Source organism: Choloepus didactylus, chromosome 14 (assembly GCF_015220235.1).
Source record: "Choloepus didactylus isolate mChoDid1 chromosome 14, mChoDid1.pri, whole genome shotgun sequence".
Lineage (NCBI taxonomy): Eukaryota > Metazoa > Chordata > Mammalia > Pilosa > Megalonychidae > Choloepus > Choloepus didactylus.
Window position 1 is genome coordinate 17843952 of NC_051320.1, and position 12472 is coordinate 17856423.

The 12472-nt window shown below is 37.9% G+C and overlaps 1 protein-coding gene across 1 annotated transcript in view; it reads left to right on the forward strand.

Moving 5' to 3' along the window:
- Positions 1-1775: 1775 nt before the first annotated feature.
- The window catches only part of CLVS1 (clavesin 1), a 199282-nt gene continuing 188585 nt past the window's right edge, over positions 1776-12472 (forward strand). Inside the window, exon 1 of the mRNA XM_037803591.1 lies at positions 1776-1912. The gene's annotated coding sequence lies outside the window, so the exon portion shown is untranslated. The remainder of the gene's footprint in view (positions 1913-12472) is intronic.

Genomic DNA, 12472 nt, shown 5'->3' on the forward strand with positions numbered 1-12472 from the left:
TTTAATAAAAATGCACACTTTTGCCACTTTGAACCCATGTGCATGATTCACTATACTTTTGAAGCTACCCTCTTAATTGAATTTATGTGATCAAAACTCAGCAGCAACCTCAGATCATTTGCATGTTCTATGCCTTTTTTTTTTTTTGATAAATTTCTACATGGAGTTTATAACTTCATAAAATATTTTAAAATGCATCTGAATGGGGGTATTATTTCATTAATTAATTAATTCATTATTTCAATCTTCCATCCAACAAATATTTACTGAGCACTTATGATATTCCAGGCACATTTTTAGATGCTTAGGATGTAGTAGAGAACAGGACAGACAAATTCTCTGCCCTTGTGGTGCTTACACTCTTATGGGAAAGAGACAAAAAAAAAAAAAAAAAAAAAAAAAAAAGCAAATAAATATATAACGCTATGTCAGAGTTGGGAGAATCCTGACAACTTTAAAGTCTGTAAAATATATGCCAGAATTAGTGCTTTAATATATTTCATAAGTTTTTATAGTAAATGTGGAAAATCTGGACAAAGAGGAAAATCAAATCATCCAATTTGGTAAAAATCAAAGGTATCTTATAATCTTATCATGCAAGCTTATGATCACACTAGCTTGATGACTGGGGGAAAATACTTGCTTTATTTCATTTGCCATTTGCCTTTAATAGCTGCAAATGTTACAGATTATATACAGAAAACTTTAATGCTTTTATTGTTTTTGACAATTTTATGACTATCAATGAAATATATGTATATAAATCTTTGTTTGAATATCTGATTACAGTATAGCCTCAGCATAAGGTGCTAGAAGTGGAATTATTTGGTCCAAATATATGTATGTTTTAAGACACTTGATGATGTTGTAAAGAGATTTATAGAAAGGTTGAAATTTCTCACCATTTTCTCAACAATATGAGGTATTTTGTAGATTTAGAACCTTAGCCAAAGCTGTACCTCAGTGATAGTTTAAACCACATTTCTGTTTACCGGTGAGGTTGATTTTAAAAAAATGTTTATTGTGTATTCACCTTTCTTCTGTGAATTCTTCATTTGCTCTTCCTCGTTTTAAAATTAGGTTGTTAGTGTTTTTCTTTTGATTTATGAGATATTTTATTTGTGAAACATATATTTGCTGCCATTTTCTCCCAAACAGTGATTTATATTTGCATTGTGTTGTGATATTTTAGAATTCAGAAGTACTTTTATGTACTCAAATTATCAATCTTTTTCTTTGTGATTTCTTTTATTCCTCTTGTGCTTAGAAAATCTTTCCTATCTTGAGATCAGTAGAATATTTATGTTTTTCTAGTTTTTTTTTTTTTAATTTAGCTCTTTAATCTATGTGGAATTTATTTTAGCGTACAGTGCGTAATGAGGCTGTAATTTGAGTCTTTTCCAAATAATTCACTTTCTTTACACCATTTGTTAATAAAATGATCCATCCTTTTCCCCATAAGTCTATGATACTTCCTTTCTCATCTGTTAAATTTACACACAGACACGTACATACACACATGGGTCTGCTTCAGAGCTTGCATTAATCTATTTGGAAAAAAACAAATCTGTTTTTAAGGTTGTAGGGGAAGTGATGGTTCCGGTACTTTCTGTCCCAGATGTTGCAAAATTACAATAATTCTTGGCACTGCCTTGACGGAACGGAGGAGAGGAACGGTGCCGAGGCATTTAGGACCCAGGGGAAAGCCAGGCTCGGTATAGAAGGACAGAGTCTCGGGCGCACACGCCTCCTACCAAAATCACAGCCCCGTGGAGCCGGGGCTTTCATTCACAGCTTTCTAGAGAAATCTAAGCTCGAACCTGCCAGAATAGGGGATCTCGCCCACCCAGCTCAGCAGCGAGGACACCTGCAGAAACACATCCTCAAAGCCATGCTGGGCGGCCGTGTGAAGGTATTTGTTGCCTTTTTTCTCCCCGCTTTCCCCTGCTCTTGCGAGGCCATGGCTGCTCCGTTTCAGCACTGGGTGCGTGGACAGCTCCCATCTGCAATCCCTCCGCACTCCATTCCTCTCGCACCCCACGCGCCACCGCCTCCGTCGTCCATCCTCCCCCTCCCGGCGCCCGCAATGCCTGCCCTCCCTTAGACCATCAGCACCCCCATTTCCACCATCACCGTCATGATCTCCACCATCACCAGCGCCGTAACTACAGTCAAAACAACTGGGTCTTGTCCCTTAGACAAAGCCCAGTTTCGCAGGGTAGAGGAAAGGAGCCCAAGTTTTCAGGCATAGGTGGAAAAGTTCAGGTGAAAGACACCTCTAAAAACAAAGAGAGACGCCTGCTTAAGGGAAAAGTATAGGCAGGAGGGAAAGACCCCGGCAAGGGGGACAGATGGGGCACTTGCCAGAGACCAGCAGTTAGCCAGCTGCTTTTCAGCAGATTAGGGGTTGTTTAGTTCGAGGAGGGGGTTGAATAGCCTGGGGCCTCGCGTTATAGGGGTAAACTATAAATATAAACTCAATCCATGTTTCTGGTTTTCTAGTGGAGCATCACTGGGGAAGGGGGTGGGGGTGGCTGATGACTCACATTCACCCACATGCCGGTTTTACTTCTTAAGCATTTACTGCAGAAACTCTGGAATTAAGTTTTTCTACGGAAATGTTTTGTAGATTGGGTACCTCAAAGGCTTGCTCTGCAGCCAGCATAAACATTAGATGGTGATGATAAAAACTTAAATGTGGTTTGCATTGGGAAGTGCTGTTTTTTTCAAAATCTCTTCCCATCTACTTATTTCATTTCAATTTTCAAATTTAAACCTCTCTTTGAAGCAAAGGAGATAGATCCCTTGTCCAAATGGCCAAAGTAGTAATGATATTCAGAGCAGATGGCCTGGCTTTGTTCATGACTAGGCAAGGACTGGCTGGGATTTGGAAAGCGAGATCTTTGTGTGCTTTCTCAGTAATCAGGCTGTAACACCATTTTTCTATAATCATAAAGGGTAATAGAGTGCAAAAATTGAAGAGGCATTTCATGTAACTGTATTCTGCCATGCTCTGCTTTTAGAGTGCAATCATCTTCTATCTCAGCTGATGGAAAGTTGGAACATCTTTCAAATTCTTGATTAATTTCAACTTTAGTCCAAATCCAACTCATAGCATCTATTTGATGGCTAGGATCATCTGTTTTATAAGAACTAATAAACATCAGAAAATGGTTCCTGAGACCATAATAAACAAAAATTTTTGGTGGGTGCTCGCTTAATCAGTTTTCACTGAGCAACAAAATAGTGGGTTTTTATATTTTTTGGCAAATTGTTTTTCATAAAATCAACATCATAATTAAAAATAAGATGTGGGACCATATTTTCAGGTGGGAATAATGCCAGGTCACATCTAACAAGCAAATTAAAACTGGAACACAGAAAAGGTGCATTTAAAAATTGCCCCGGTGCATTTACTCTGTCTCTTTAAAGACAGTGAATCACATTTCCTCTAAACCAGCTTGCTCATCATTAGAAGTATTTTATAGAATAAAGACTAGTTGCAAATGGTATCTTCAGGAAGAAGTCTTGAGAGAGAATTCACACCCAATAGTCTTATTAAATGAGGAATAGCAGCATTATGTCAAAAGTTACTTACTGCTACTTATGACATAAATAGAGGCATAATTCCATCTGCCTCTAAAATTCACTCACTTTTGAACTAGAATCAAGAAAACAAGTAAAAAAAAAAAATTCAGGGGAATGGATTTTAGAAAAGAAGAAAGTTCCATCATTCAAATACCACTTTTGGGTCCACAGTAAGTAAAGATATTTACAGTAAATAAGACCTCTTTTATGCCTGAGCAACACATTTTAAAAACTCCCTTAACTGTCTGCAAGGAATGGTTCAGTCCAGACAATTTTAAAAAGTATTTGTAATGCCAATTCTAGCTTCTTCTATCAGAAACTTAGGCCAGGAATCCAGTGCCTCCAATACTATTTCTTCCTGTGCTTAATACAATTTCCTGAGGCTGGGAAATTTCAAAACAATGCTGCTTTGGTAAGATTTACAGGCATCTGTTTCAGAAGCTATGCCTTTCCGTGGCTGGAATACCGTGCTGAGCTTATTACTTTTGATATAGTGGCAGAATCCTGGTTTCCTTATTCATGTTTTATCTATTAATATCTTTAGTATTTTGAATAACAGCACTTTCTCAATTTTATTATGGATTTCAAAGTGAACAGAAAACAGCATTTTCTAGCAGAGATCATACACATTTGTGGACACGTACATGGAGGGACACATCCTTTTCATATAAAATCGGAAGGTCCTTTGTGTACATTCATTTTCTAAAAGGTGAAATCCTGAATTCTCCACAACTAGTGGTGTCTGCTCTGTTTTGCAGGCATTATGAGATACTCTTATTATCGCTGAGAAGTCTGTGTGACGACTTTACTCACTCCCTTACAGCACAGCCATCCTCAGTAAATAGATTCAGGCTGGCTTGCATCTTCCCTGTTGTTGCTGTTACAGAGTGACTCAGAGGTAGTACCAGAGCAGAAGGGGAATATAAAATACAAAATGTGGCTACATGCAATAAGCCCAGAAATGTCCCTTCGATATCACCAAGAGAGCTCTTTCCCCCACCCCATTACATCCTTCTTCTAAATTTTTATTATTTGTGTTTTGTTCATTTTATCTAGATTTCACTGGAATAAAGTGGTTTCAGAAAAAGGTCTACACAGTGTGAATTACTACAAATTTGCAACCCCTTAACTTCAGCCCCGGGTGTTTTGTTTCTTTAGGGAAAATCATGCTTAATTTCCAATCTAAGTTTTAAGGGAAGTTTCTGTTCTTTTGTTTGATTCTTATGGATATGGAAATCAACTGGTAACTTTTCCACCCTACAACAAAACCTTTCATTTATTTTGAAAAGATCGTTAACTTTTTTTTTCAAAAAAAACCTCTGCTGCCTCCCACATCCCTTTGTCATTTTTTCTCTGATCAGATATGTTTTTCTCATTATGGACTTGTTACTGTGTGAAAGGGAGCATCAGAGAAAGTTTCCTGTGTGATAGGCTAAATTTCTATGAGCATTCACCTTGAGTTCAGAGGCAGCAGAAATTTCCCCATATATATTTGAGATGATCTGCTCTTGTATCTTAGACCCTTTTAGCTAAATCTCTAATTTCTAGATATTCCACAGACCACTAAAGACCACCTTCTCCAACTTTGCTCCTTAGAATAGCATCACTTCAATTCAGCTTCTTTTATTGCTCTAATGTCTGCAGTGAAGTTCCATAAATTTATGTGTGTCCAGTACACAGCTTATTCAGTGTTCACTATTTTGTAGTCTCGGAGGAAGTTGGAGTGAACTTGGGCCTGGAAAAGGCAGATGAGGGGCTCAGTTCACAGGTTCTATAAGTAAAAGGCCTCTAGTCTGATGTAAGGTCAAAAGAAAACAAACTAAACAAAAAAAAAATGTGAGATTTTTCTCTTCACCTTTTTCTCTTCCTCCTTCTTTTCCTCTCTTGCTTACCTTCTCTTGTTCCCTCCTTTCCTTCCTTCTTCCTTCTGTTTTATTGATAAATACAGCCTGTTGGAATCTCTGAGAACAGGTGTGTGTGTGGGGTGATATGATGAGCTATGTTGAGTATGATTGCCCCAAGAGAAATGAATACTTTGAGTGCTTTTACTCTCCTCTTGGACAATGCATTACAGCTGTCCACAGACAGTGTGAACTCTGCCCTCAGGGGCAATTAATCTCCCTTCTCAACATCTTTGATTCATTACATATCCCCTAGACCAGTGCTTCTCAAACATTAATGTGCACATAAATTGCTCGAGGATTCTGTTACTCATTCAGTAGCCTTGGGTGAGTCCTGAGATGGGCTCTGCATTTCTAGCAAGCTCCCAGGTAAAGCTGATGCTGCTGATCTACGGACTTCACTTAGAAAAGCAAGGACAAAGAACAGTTTTCTTCTTTTTTGGCATCCCCACCTTTATGTCTGATTATTAAATAATGGCACTCCCATTAAAGCAGAACAGAAACCACTCCAAGTTCTGAAGCAGTAAGAGTTCAGAAACAGTAACTCCAAATGGGGAGCGAGGTTATGCAACAGCCCCTCTCCTTCCACAATCCCACAAGCAGACTTTTGCTCTCACCTCGCGGTTTTCTTAAGTCTGATTCCTGCTGCCACTGTCTGCCCAATCACCCCGGAAGAACGGTCCTAGTCACGTGGATGTGCTGGGAAAAAACAGAGTGGAAAAGGGAGCGAGTGGGTTTAACGACCATCACTGGGTAGACCCTCTCCTCACACATTTCCAGATCTCCTTCCTCAGAGAAAGAAAGAGCCCTTCCCTTTCTTACAAAAACACCCTCTACCTTTAAAGAAAGGAGGGTCAAGTTTCATTTTTTCCCCTTCTCCCATCACTACTCCTAAGCACAGTTAATCTGTTGTTAAAATGTGGGGTAATTGGCTCCCAACGACTTCTTACGGGGATAATTTAGATGGCATGGAAAACCTTCCAGTTTTATTTGTCTTTATTTCAATAAGTAGTTTTCCTCTATAGACTCTCTTTATTCAACAGACAGTGAGATATAAGGTAAAACGTTGCTTCAATTAAAAACTTTTCAACCTAACACACTGAAGCAGCAGAAAAATCCCATGAAAAAAATCCCTAGAAGTTGGCTTTCCCTTTAACTTCTTGCGTTATCCCTCTAAAAGCAAACTAAAAAGAATGAAAGCCTTACAGATTGTTCTATAACTCGGGACGCAATCCTCTATTAGATGGATCTGCTTCACCTGAGTCCCAGTTATTCTAATTCTGATCTGACTTCTATTTTGGGAAGAAATTCTCAGTGTCTCTACTCTGATGGAATCCATTCTCATTTACTTTTTAACCTTTCTTAAAAGCAGGAGCCAATGGGAGCACATGACTGTATGCTTGGTTGCTATTTTAAAAAGAGCAAAGGGAATCTACACAGTGAATATTTATGTTGCAAGGGTAAGTCTTGAGCAAGGCTTGAGCTAAAGGTAACAGAAGGTTGACTGCAAGCTGGTGGCTCGAGTCCGGTCGCTATACACTTTCAGATGATTAAAGGTCTCTTTATTCTCCCAGACTACCCTACAACCCACCCCTCCCCTGGCCCCCAGGACAGATGGTTCATATCTGCATGTTGGTAACATTTGATAGGAAATCAATGGAAGTGCTTACTCAGAAGACCTGCAAATACTGATGGTCAATTTGAAAATTGGTCAGTTGGAAAACAGACTCCCTTCTGGTCAGCACCAAACAATGTTAGAATTAACCAACCACTGAGATTTAAATGTGGACTCCACTGTCAGAAAGGAAGCATACAATCTTTCAGGAAATATTTCAAATAAAGTTATACTTTAAAAAAAAAAGATTTTTTTCTTGCTGTGATTTTCAGTTTTAGTCTAGATGTATCAGCAGCATCTATTTTTATTTTGTTCAGTACAAAAATTCCTTTTGACATTCTTGGGGGAAGGTATATTCAGTTTAAAAATTTGAGGCAAGGTTTTAGAAAGGTGAAGAGCTATAAGGGTTACCTAATTCAATGTATATGTAAAGTCTGGAAACAACTTTCACCCTTACTGTTGGATGAGGTAGTTGGTTATACTTTCATGTGGGGAGTTTTATCACTGAGATTCATTTTCCATACTTTTCTTGAAAGAGAATCCTATAAAACAGGTGAGAATAGTTTTCATTTTATATCTGTATTAATTTAAACTTATATGTACTTAAAATTGTTCTTTGTTTTACCAAAAACACCAAGGAGCCATACAACTTTGTGGCCTTGCTCACTAGTTATCAATGTTCTTATATTTCAAACAATACTTAGGTTTCATAGATTTTTATCTTTCTGACTGTGACAATAATATACCCTCTCCTCCCCAAATTTGGTCAGTTTTATAATATCCCTTAAGCTATCTGCCTTAGGAGTGCTGAGCTGTGGGCATGTGCTTGTGTGTGTGTGTGTGTGTGTGTGTGTGCACACATGTGAGTGACGGGCACCGGTTGGAGAAGGCAGGGCAGTCATAGAACATGTACTTAATTAATCCAAATCTCAGATATTTCCTTTTGCCTAATTAATAGGCAGAATAATGACCTAATTTTAAAGGTTGTTGTGGAGAATAAATCATATAATACCAAAGCCCTTGGCACATAAGTACCTAACAAATGTTGGTTTTTTCCAACTTTAACACTAACTCATTGTCTGACATTAAGCAACTCACTTAGCTGTTCTACACCTCAATATCCCTTTATTTACCTCGAGGCAACATAATTTTGATATCAACAAAAATATTACAGTTGATATAAAAAGGAGCTTTTCATTTCCAAAACATTTTTGCCTGCATTATTTCGCATGATCTTCAGCATTTCCCAAGGAATTATCTTTCTTCTACCTACCCTGCAGGATTACCGTAACCATAAAAAAGATAATTGAGTAGAATGTTTTGAAATAATACATATACACCCATTCATATGTGTAGGCAAGACCCTGCTATTATGTGATTGCCTCCCATTATTTTAATGTGTGTTTCTTAAGATGATCATGAAACAAATGAGAGAAATAGATTATAAAACAACCCAAATAGATTTCATTTGAAGTGCTATACTTTCTAAAAGTATTTTCCCACCAATTCTGCTAGATCCCTAAAGACTAAGGTGTATGTTTGTGGGTGTGCATGTGTGCAAAACACTTCCTGTGGCTGAATTCTGCATGAAGAAATATGCACATTGATTTTTCTAATGCAAACTTGAGATGAAGCATAAGTTTGGAATCTATGGATGCCATGATTTCAAATATCATACAGCATGGAGACTCCTATTTCCTCCCCCTCATAAAAAAAAATGCCACTATCTAAATTTCCAGTCCATTAGGGAAGACACAGATTAGAGGGGGAGGTAGCCTCTACTTTGACCTCCGAAGAGGGTGCTGCTGGGTCACTCTTAATATTTTTGGAACAATCAATGAATCCAGAATCATTTGGGACCCAACCAGCAGTGGGGCCAATGGTTCCTGGTGCTCACAAGTCTGCCCAATAGGTCCTTTGTGGTTATCAAGCACACTTCAAATCTCTGGCATGCTTGGTGTTTTACGAGACATGCTGAAGGATCAATCCTTCTAATAGAATGGCAGTGTCTTTGATCTGTCATTTTTACTAAAGGAAGATACATAAAGGCAGAGTGAAAAATAGTGACAGCTGGAAAAGGCATAGACAGCCAGATTTTAACACAGCTACAGCCATCTTCTAATGAAGAAGTGAGGACAAGACATTAACTAGACATCTGTAAGGGACAGTATTAGGCTACATAAGAAAATCTGTAACCCATTGGGCATATCTAGGCTCTGGAGTGCATTGAATGATGTCCCTGACAAAATACATGCGCAAGTCTTAACTCCTGCCCTGTGGGTGTGAGCCCATTTGTAAATAGGGCCCTTTGTTTTTCTTAATAGTGACTTTTGATAAGCAGATATTATTTTGTTGTTGTTTAAGTTTAACTTATTATGTTTCTCTTTTATGGTTAGTTCTCTATGTGTTCTGTCTAATAAATCTTTGTCTACCACAGGGTCACAAAGATAGACACTTTTATTCTAGAAGTCTTGTATTTTTAGCTTTTATTTTTTGTTTACCATTCACCTTGAATTATTCAAAAACTTTTTTTAAACTTTTTATTGTAGTAACAAAAATACAACTCAAAATTTCTCCTTTTAACCACTTCCAAGTATACAATTCAATAGTATTAGTTACATTCATAATATTGTGCTACCATCACCAATATCCAACTTTTCTATCACCTCAAACAGAAACTCTGCACCTATAAGGCAATAACTCTCTTTTCCTGACCCCCTCCCAACTTCCTGGCCCCTGATAAACTATATCTACTATCTGTCTCTATGAAATTTGGTTCTTCCAATTATTTCATACAATATTTGTCTTTTTGTGTCTTTTTTCACCCAACATGATGTCTTCAAGTTTCATATATGTTGTAATATTTATCAGAACTTCCTTCCTTTTTGTATGTGAATAATATTCCATTGTGTGTAAATATCACATGTTGTTTATCCGTTCATCTGTTGATGGTCATTTGGGTTACTTCCACTTGGCTAGTGTGAATAATGCTGCCATACATATTGGTGTACAAATAACTGTTCGAATCCCTATTTTCAATTCTTTGGGGTATATACCAAGAAGTTTGATTGCTGGGTCAAGTAGTAATTCTATTTTCAATTTTCTGAGGAAGCACCAAATGGATTTCCACAGGGGTAGCACCATTTTACAATGCCACCAGCATGTATAGGGATAGGTATTTCTCACCAACACTTATTATTTTCTGTTTTTTAAATAATAGCCATTCCTACTGGATGTGAAGTGGTATCTCACAGTTTTGATTTGCATTTCTGATGACCAATAATAATGTTTATATTCTCATGTGCCATTTATATATCTTTGAGTCCTTTGCCCATTTTTAAATTGGGTTATATGTTTTCTGTTGTTGAGTTGTAGCAGTTCTTTATGTATTCTGGATATTAAACCCTTACCAGATAGTTGGTTAGCAATTATTTTTTCTCCTTTCTAAAAGTTGTTGTTTCACTTTCTTGATAGTGTCCTTTGATGTACAGACGTTTTTAATTTTGATCAAGTCCCTTTTATCTATTTTTTCTTTTGTTGCTCATGGTTTTGTTGTCAGGGCTAAGAAATTACTACCAAATCCAAGTAATGAAAGTTCTCCCTATATCTTCTTCTAGAAGTTTTATGGTTTTAGATATTATGTTTAGGTCCTGGATCCATTTAAAGTTAATTATGTATGTGGTGTGAGTTATGGGTCCAAACTCATTCTTTTGTAAGTCAATGTCCAGTTTTCCAAGCACAATTTGTTGAAGAGGCCATTCTTTCCCTAATTAATGTTCTTGGCACCCTTGTGAAAATCAGTTTGCCATAGATATATGGGTTTATTGCTGAACTTGCAATTCTATTCCATTGGTCTACATGTCTATCTTCATGCCAGTAATGCACTGTCTTGATTACTGTGGATAAGTAGCAAGTTTTGAAATTGGGAAGTATGAGACCTCCAATTTTCTTATGTAAATAGGATCTTTGAATATGTTATCAGTTAAGGTGTGGCCAAAGTGAATGAGGGTGGGCCTTAATCCAATATGGCTGAAGTCTTTATACAAAGAGGAAATTGGACATAGAAGCATGAAACCAAAGGAGGAGGCACAAGAAGACAGATTACCATGTGATGGAGGATTGCTGGAAAGCTGCAGACTTTGGAGAAAGCATGGCCTTGATGACACCTTGATTTTGGGCTTCCAGCCTCCAAAACTGTGAGCCAATAAATTCCTGTTGTTTAAGCCAAACAATGTGTGTTATTTTTTCATAGCAGCCCTGGCAAATTAAGACAGGCTCATAGAATAGAAAATCTGGAAAGGATTTTAAGGAAGGAAAGTGGAGTTCTGAGAGGAAACGTGAACTGCTGAAAGTCACATAGCTAATATTAGTAAATATGAGAATGCCTTTGCTACATATTAGAAGCAGAATAGCATCATAGTAAAGAGCATGGGGTTTGGAAAAAGATTACTTGGGTTTGAATTCAGTTTTTGCCTCTTAGTAGTTGTGTTCCTTGGGCAAGTCATTAATCTCTCTGGGCCCCAGTCTCTTCATTGGAAAAAATGGGGATAACACTCATTTAATACAGCTGTTCTCCGGATTAGATGTTTGTCTTGGTTTGCTAGGACTACTGTAACAAAGGACCACAAATCAGATGGCTTAAAACGACAGAAGCTTATTGCCTCACAGTTATGGAGGCTGAAGTCTGAAATCAAGGTGGGCAGGGCCATGCTCCCTCTGACACCTGTAGAGGGGAACCCTCCCTTGCCTCTTGCTAGCTTCTGGGGGTTACCAGCATGCCTTGGAGGTCCTTGGCTTGTGGCCGCCTCACTCTAACCTGCCTCTGGGTTCACATGGTCTTCCCCTCCCATCCTTGTCTATCTGAATCTCCAAATGGCATTCTCCACTCTCCCTCTATCTGTGTGTCCAAATTTCCTTTTCTTATAAGGACCCACCCTGATCCCATTTGGCCTCAACTTAACTAATCACACGGACAAAGAGGCTAATTCGAAATAAGGCCACGTTCACGGGACTGGGAGTTCGGATTCGAACATATCTTTTTGAGGGGACCCAATTCAATCTGCAAAAATATTATAATTTATAAAAAGAGATTATGCAAATGCCTAATGCAGAATAAGCACAGCTAAACTAAAATAATAAATTACAGCTATTATTATTATTAATACCACCAGGACAGAAAACCACTCGCACTTCTTCATGCAATACAAGTCTGATGTGCTCTTTTATACTTGCTTGACCGATTCAGAAAAGTTGAAAGAGACCCAAGTCCTTCATGTAGACAAAAGATTACATGATCCCCCTTCAGTTGAAAAGCTACATCCTAGAGAACATTCTTGGGTAGCACAGCGTTCTCAGTGCCTTAAGTATT